At 38.6% G+C, this 8,023-nt stretch overlaps 1 protein-coding gene across 6 annotated transcripts in view; it reads right to left on the reverse strand.

The window, feature by feature from the left end:
* ENAH (enabled homolog (Drosophila)) overlaps positions 1 to 8,023 on the reverse strand; it is a 56,174-nt gene that overhangs the window by 40,491 nt on the left and 7,660 nt on the right. The window lies entirely within an intron of this gene.

The raw sequence follows: 8,023 nt of genomic DNA on the forward strand, positions 1-8,023 counted from the left end.
CACATGGATGAAAAGGTTTCACAGAAATGCAAAATAAATTTCATATATGATGGGACTGAAAAGCTTTGAAAAGCACTCCAAGTCTGAGATTTTCTTAAAACAATGAACAAATACTCTTGGAGGAACAGAAAAGGCTCAAAAAATTAAAACACTCACCTAAATAGAACACTGGAAATAAAAAAAAAGAACAGGAGAAAAAAAAACATCAGAAGCTTATCACCATATTGAGAGAAGGAAGATAAACTATGTTTCTACAGGTCACACCAAAATTTACTCAGATTTTAGCTCATCAACTTGGACCAAAGACCTTCCTTTGTGGATAGGCAAGTACTGCGTCCAAAGGAACAGAGGCATATAGTGAATGAACAAACCGTGCATTCTCCTAAGCACAAGAAATGCAGAAGAGAAGGACATGCAAATACATCTTCGACTTTTACTAATGGGCAATTCTGAATTATACATCTTTCAAATAATTGTATATGCCCGATCTGTCTTCTAAAAACAGAGGCTTTTCCACTTTCCTCACAAATGTCTTTACAGCACAAAATTATTTAAAAAGAAATAATAGAAGTGAAGGATGGAGAAATGTGGAATGGAATACAGTAGATCATGCATTGTTTCTGTAAGAATGGGCAGTAAAACAGGAAATTATTTAGACCATAGCTACACCTAAGATTATGGAATTCATAAGCAAATGCAGAATTGAAAACAACAAAAATGTATCCAGTTCTGAAAAGGTCCCAAAGCAAAACAGTAATTTCTTGCTGAGATTCCACCAAACTAGTTAGAGTGGTGAAGTTGTAATGAGATCTCCCCTATCTCAGATACCAAAATGTAAAAGTTGTTTGCCATCTGAAGTTGTGAAAGTCATCCAAAAACCATGAAGAGACCACGTGTGATATACTGAGACATCAAGGACAGGCGATCTGCCTCAGATTCAGCAAATGAGTACCCTGTTTAAAGGGTATACAAAAGGTTCATTCGTACAAAAGGGTATACAAAAAGGTTTATTTACTCAAAACAGCATAGTATTGTTTCTACTGTGGTCATAAAGACAACGAATCCTGAAAATTATGAGAGTGTATACCATCTACTGTACCCTACAGTTGAAAAGTAACGTAAGAACTTACTTCTAGAAGATAAAAGCAGGAAGTGTACTACAGAGGTTGTGTCTTCCTTATTTATTCCTGTCAGCAAGTGTTAGGTGTTTCACCTAAGTGTCAGGTCCTCATACCTAAGTACATGATGTTGCCCTGGATGTACTATTTTTGCTTGGAGTACCTCCAAGAGATACCCACAGACATAAACTGATATTATTTTTAATGCAAAAGATTTAACTGCAATGATAATTAATAATTAAGTTATCAGTAAGTAGAAACATCTGTCATATTGCTCATCTGGAAAATTTTTCTGCTTAAAAACTTCTGAAGTCACACATCCTCCTCTGTCATCTCCCCTGTGTGACAGGTGGTAGGCTTTTATGTCCGTTAAGCCATGACCACAGCTCCCAAGCAGCCGGGCGGTTTGCTTTCTGCACCATGCTGCAGCCTTTCATGGACTTTTAGAAGTAGATGCAATCCAGCAGCAGCTGTGTTGCTGCTTAAAGCTGCTATATACCACTGTCGCTTGCCACATTTAATATAGTCCCTTCCCTCAGATCTGCCGTTTCTCAGTATGAAACACATTGACCTAAAAATTAACAACAAAGAACAAAAATAAAAAGAAATGGTCATACTATGGCCATTTACCAACCGGAACTATTTTGTACAGAAAATACAGCAGAAATGAAAACCTCAAACTTCTACCCATTTAATCTTTAAGAGTATTTAACAGTCTTTTTGAACAAGGTATTATCATGCTGCAGTAGCTGAGTTTGGACTTCCACTCTACAACCCTTCTGCTAGTGTCCCCCCAACTCTTTATTTTGCTAGCACCACTGGAATCCGACCACCTAGCTTCACTTCCACTGGCTATTCAAACCAGCCTAGCTATCAGAAAACCTGTTCTCATAGTCTGAAACTTTGTTTTAGATCACACTGTCAGAAAATCACATTCTCTGTAAATTCTGCAGAACGCAACCGTCAGCAAGCCAAGCTAACGTAACCTGGCCAACCTACTCCAGTAAATTATATGCTTCTTTCATAGCTATACATGCAAGAGAGCCAAAAACAATCACCTGCTAACAATTAACATGGTTGTTCTAGTATTTCTTATACATTCTTGCCATAAGGAAATGCAACCTGAGTATACCAAAGGCTTTCAGGAGAGAAAAGTTCAGCTACCAAGTCATTTGGCCTGTTCTCTGACAAATTCCTCTCTGCAAGCATAGACTCTTAATAACCACCATGCTAACGAACACCAGCAAGTTAAAAGTACATACCAGGCAGAAAAGTAAGCTGACACGCCGGAGGGAAGGGATACCATCCAGAGGGACCTTGACAGCCTTGAGAGGTGGGCCTGCACAAACCTCATGAAGTTCAACAAGGCCAAGTTGCAAGGTCCTGCACGTGGGTCGGGGCAATCCCAAGCACAAATACAGGCTGTATAGCAGCCGTCAGTACCTGAAGGGGGCCTACAAGAAAGCTGGAGAGGGACTTGTTAAAAGTAATACCAAGCAGAAAAGTAAGCTGACACGCCGGAGGGAAGGGATACCATCCAGAGGGACCTTGACAGAGGTGGGCCTGCACAAACCTCATGAAGTTCAACAAGGCACAAGGCCAAGGTCCTGCACGTGGGTCGGGGCAATCCCAAGCACAAATACAGGCTGTATAGCAGCCGTCAGTACCTGAAGAGGGCCTACAAGAAAGCTGGAGAGGGACTTTTCACAAGGGCATGTAGTGATGGGACATGGGGTTATGGCTTTAAACTGAAAGAGGGTAGATCATGTTTTATCCTATAAAATTAGGTTATTACAGCAAGCCAAGACCACCACTTCATTGCTGAAATACAACTGTCTGGATAGTGGGACAGATGGTATAATAAATAAATAAGCAGGGGCTAGCTAATAAAAAACTCTCTCAGAGGCTTTTGAACACTTCAAGATACTTCAGAAACATCAACCCCCAAGAGAAATATTCACAGATACTGCCTGGAAAAAAGTCTGATCCTCTACAGGATTACTTTATCTTCAGAGACCAGTACAAGCCAAGTAAGAGACGAGGCTGAATGGTCTATTCATCCTGAGTTTAAGGAAAACCTAACATCTTTCTTTTTCTAAAGAAAGCACAGATGGTGCACTCCACGGCACACTGACAGAGGATATAATTTCATACTAATTTGTTCAGCAGCCATTCCAGTTTAAATGCTTTCTGTTTTTCAGCTTATTCTCACCTTTGCTTCACCCTTCCTCTATGACAGTTCAGGCAACTGTGTAGTGAGAGATGGACTGGAAATCCAATGCATTAAAAATCCCAGGGGAAAAAGCCTGCAAGAAGTGTTTCCACCAGCTAGATCAGGGTCAGTTCTGGTTCTTTATGCAGTCACACAGACAACTATGCTGGCATAGCTCAGAGAATGACATCAGACTGCTGGGGGCTGCTTGAGCCAAATTACGCATCCCCAACATCACCTTTTTAAACCACAACCAGAGTTGTAGTTTATCAAACTCCTTAACTTCATTTTCACCTCCAGTTGACTTCTTACCTCTGTTCTCCATTCAAGAGCTGATTTAATCCCAGTTGCACAACCCTATGGAAGTATAATTAGCAAACTGGAGATGAAAACACATGGTTTCTCCTCCCTTGATGCCTTTCAGTTCCTCAGTTCCTTCAATCTTTGCAGTTACATTGTCTGCTTTGGAGTTTCACCCCACTTCTTTTAATGTCACCTGCCTTACGCTAGCAGCATTGACATAGCACCTGGCTGACACTGAAGACATCATATCTCTATGAGGTAATAGACCTAAAATCCCACAAGTATCTACCGTTCAAGATTGGAACAATACATGTACTACAGGTTATACAATGAGCTACAGTGTGTATTTTCATTTGGCTGGACAGGCTTGCTTGGGAGCTGGTAACGTAAGGATAGGTGAAGTGGTTTTTGGGGGACCACTGGCAGTCAGATCACATGAAGTCTTCCTCCGAACCCCGCATACCCTAGGGTTCAAGAAAGCCGAAACACACACAAAAAACCCACTCCTGCAATTACTGTACTGTTCAGAGTACAGCATTAAAAGACAAAAAAAAGTCTTATTTTTTAAAAATCTAGCACCTCTAGAAAAAGTTGGTCAACTGTTACACAAGAATTTGAGGTGAAGATCTCAATTTTTCCCCCAGAGAAACAGTTTATATAAACAACTCGGTAATTAAGAATTCCCACTCTTTCATTTCTCAGTATTAGTGCCAAAACTAAGCAACATTCCAATTACACAGTATGATATTTAAATCAAAGTATGACTGACTTTTCAAAGGAAGAATGAATTGAAAGCAGACAGCAAGTTAATTTATATAGGCATATGCTATAAAGGTAAGTGTGATGACTAATTGTAATCTTTAAAAAAGATTTTCAGTAAGGACAGTTTGACTACACCTACTAAGCAAAGAACACACCCCAGGCAAGAGTTCAAAACCACAGCAAAAAGATGTATTTCTGTTGTAGAATATAAGAACTTTTAAAAAAAGCAAAACAAACCAAAAAACACTGTATTTTACTAAATGCTTAAAGGTTTTCTGAATGAATGAAAAGCAGGCTTTTTCAGAGATCTATACTAGGAAGTAATAAGGAAAATTATTATGGTGAAGTAACCTCTTTCACTTGTCTCTAGCTCCTTCTCCTCCCATTCAGAGCCTGTCCTGCTCTAGGACATCACAGAACAAAGTCTGGGGAGACTTGCTAACTAGCCTTCCGCAGAAGCAAAACGGCACCACTCCTCTAGACCTGGACTTGTATTATGGATTTATAAGCAAGACTATGATGGTCAAAAACAGGGGCATTAACAAGTGACAAAACTATTCTCTAGTACTTCTATTCGGTGAATCACCTTCCAGCGAAGACTTATCTTTCCTTCAAATATCTACTTCCTCATACACAGGTACCACTTTGTAAGTACCCTCAGCTGAGTTAATTTACTCATCACTTTGATTTATTTTAGCAGAGTGGTAACTATGTTGCATTTTCTATATTGACAGTAAATGTTTTCCATTTCACTTCACAAGCACTTTTACCTGATCAAGGTAATAAAAGGGACCAAGAATAACAAAAATATTCATTAAAATACATTTGAATCTAAGTAGAGATAAGCCTCCTATCAATGCCAGCAGAGCCTTGGAAACAGAGTGCTCATAACCCGGGTGCTAGGCTTGGCTCAGCACTAGCTTGCTGGGTGACCTCAAGCAGGCTTGCGGTTTCCCTCTGCCGTCCTTTTGTGCAGGGGGAGACAGAGACAAAGCTTCGACAGTAGAGTACTACAGTTGCTTAATGAAACTACAATATCACAATCTTTAAAAAAGCAAGTATCAAAAGTTAAATATATCAATGCCATCTATTGCAGGATATTTATTACTTTTTTCCCCCCGTTCTGTCAAAATTTGATTAAATAGCAACGTTATACATGACAACTGTCACTTTTTGCATATAATACTAAAGAAAGGAGCCTTTCTAACAAAGCTGTATTTCCACGATTATGCTCATGATTTTATGACAACATCCTGTTCCCAAAAGGCAGCAGATTTAATACGGCTACGACTTCTACTGGTAATATTTTTAAGACAACAATATAAACCCTCAAAAGGAAAATATATTAACATTCCCCAATATTTATTAAACAAAACTTTATCCACAAAATTAATGTACTTCTATGTATGTTTGACATGCAGTTAAGACCAACTACCAATTTTAATGAAATTCTTCGGGTTGCCCAATCAAACTTTAATGCTTTCACCTGATACACCACCAATCCTGAAGAACCACACAAATCAGAAATACCACACAAGCAACCCTTAAAAGGGAGTATAACTCTGAAAACTTAGCAACTCTCTCTTCACTTCCAAATACCACAACTAACACTGATGATGCTTTCAATAATCTTATGTGCAATTAAAATGGAACAGAAGTATTTTGTCCAAGGAACAGTTAAAACTTCCTTTAGGTCAATATTTTGGCATATAAATCAGGATTAATCAGGATTAGCTATTATAGAATCTAGTAACTACAAAAAAATTTCTTTAATCAATCCCACATTTAAAAGGAAAAGAAAAAACTTACAAGCAAAAATAGAGATATTATCCATCTTCTGACAACACAGATAATAATACCACATCATGTTACTCCCATTCTGACAGAGAGTGCTGACAGCCTGCTCCAGAGGCTTGCCAACAGTACAGGTATAGCATAATTACTTCATTGCAGTAGCATCATTTTCCTCTCAAAACAAGTTTAACATGATGTGAACCACAACAGTACGAGGAAAAGCATTTGAAATCTGCCCCAAGCCCCGCGTATACATTTCTCATTTCAGTCTCCTATAGTCTCTATACATATTCCAATTAGGCAACCCCAGTTCTTGTTTCAGTTTGCATTTCCCAAAGACACTAAATTATTCAATCTTTGATGTAAGTAAATGCATTCCCCTATCAGCAAGGATTTAATGAACTATCTTTGCTGTAAGAGAAAGGACCACACATTAGTATACAGCTGTGGAAAAAGCATGCATCTTTTCCCCATAAAGGTTTGATTATTTAATAACTGGACAACCTAACTTCTAGGGTTACTAATAATTTCAAAGAAATTTAACCCCAATTTTTTTTCCCCAAGGTAAGACTAACAAAATAAAGAGACCCTGGAAACAACAACAAAGCTTCTTTTTCCTCCTCCTCATTTTCCTACGAATTAAGTGTCATCTAAGGCAATATTAGAACAGCTTCACTGAAGCCATTCCTGTCCTTGCCTTCACATCCAGAATATCCCAAAATCTTTTCAAGAACCAATATATAACTGTTAAAGATTAGTACAAAAGCCATCATGAATCTTACATATATGTAATTCTATTAGAAAGAATTAGAATAGGCTTATTTACAGTTGTATGACATCCTTCAGTTGTTCTTTTGCCGCTTTCACCTTCTGCAACGAACAACCCAAAGTAACTCCTCAAATGCAAATTACACATATATAAATCTCATAATTAGTTTCTTATTCTCTTAGCAAGGCTTTCCTGGGACTGAAGACAGATGCCACACAAAACAACGCCAATTCCAGCTGAACTAGAAGGCACTTTTTGCAGCAAAACTGAGTATGATACCCCTTTGTTCCTCCCATCTCCCAACACACACTTCCCTTACTTGCCCTCATTCCTTCAAAGGAATAATCCATTTTCTCACACATCAGAGAATTTTCTCAGCCATCTAATTTCCCTTCATTGAGGCTTTTCTCTCATTCCAGAATCACTTTGATTGCAACACTAAGCTCTACTTAATGCAGATATGAAAATTTTCTTTGTAATGCAATGCAAAACCTTCGCAGAAAGCAGTTATCTTTACTCTCGACAATTAAGACCAATTACTGAATACCTGAACACACTGCACACAGCCTTAAAGCCAGAAATCCTCTTCAAATGACCTCTTAAACTGATGACACATACTTGTCATTTAATGAAGGTGTAACTTTTGACCACCTCAGACAACTATTTAATGAGTAAGTCTTTCAGTATTTTCCCAAATGAGTGCCAGAAACAAATCTTGGTTTGTTTTTAATACATCTCCAAAACAGTATGGGGCAGGAACTTGTAGCATTAGTCTACCCTAAAATTCCAGAAGAAAGTGCAGTTCTGCGTTGTCTTTCTCTTCTGGATTTGCAGGTGGCCTACAATCTGCTCTACTAGCCAGCAGCCAGCAGGAAAATAGGGTCTGGTTGAATAGCTACTAGCTAATATGATCATTCAAACCAGAACGGAGTGAAAACACTTTGACTTTTACATTAATTTAAATGTAAGTGTTCCAGCATAAGAGAAATTAGGACGATCACATGATCGGCACTGCAAAGGGGGGGGGGGGGAGAGGCAGGGTTTTTAAAACAATTTATTTTAAAA

This window comes from Aptenodytes forsteri, unplaced genomic scaffold (assembly GCF_000699145.1).
Source record: "Aptenodytes forsteri isolate BGI_AS27 unplaced genomic scaffold, ASM69914v1 Scaffold319, whole genome shotgun sequence".
In the NCBI taxonomy this organism is placed as follows: Eukaryota; Metazoa; Chordata; class Aves; order Sphenisciformes; family Spheniscidae; genus Aptenodytes; species Aptenodytes forsteri.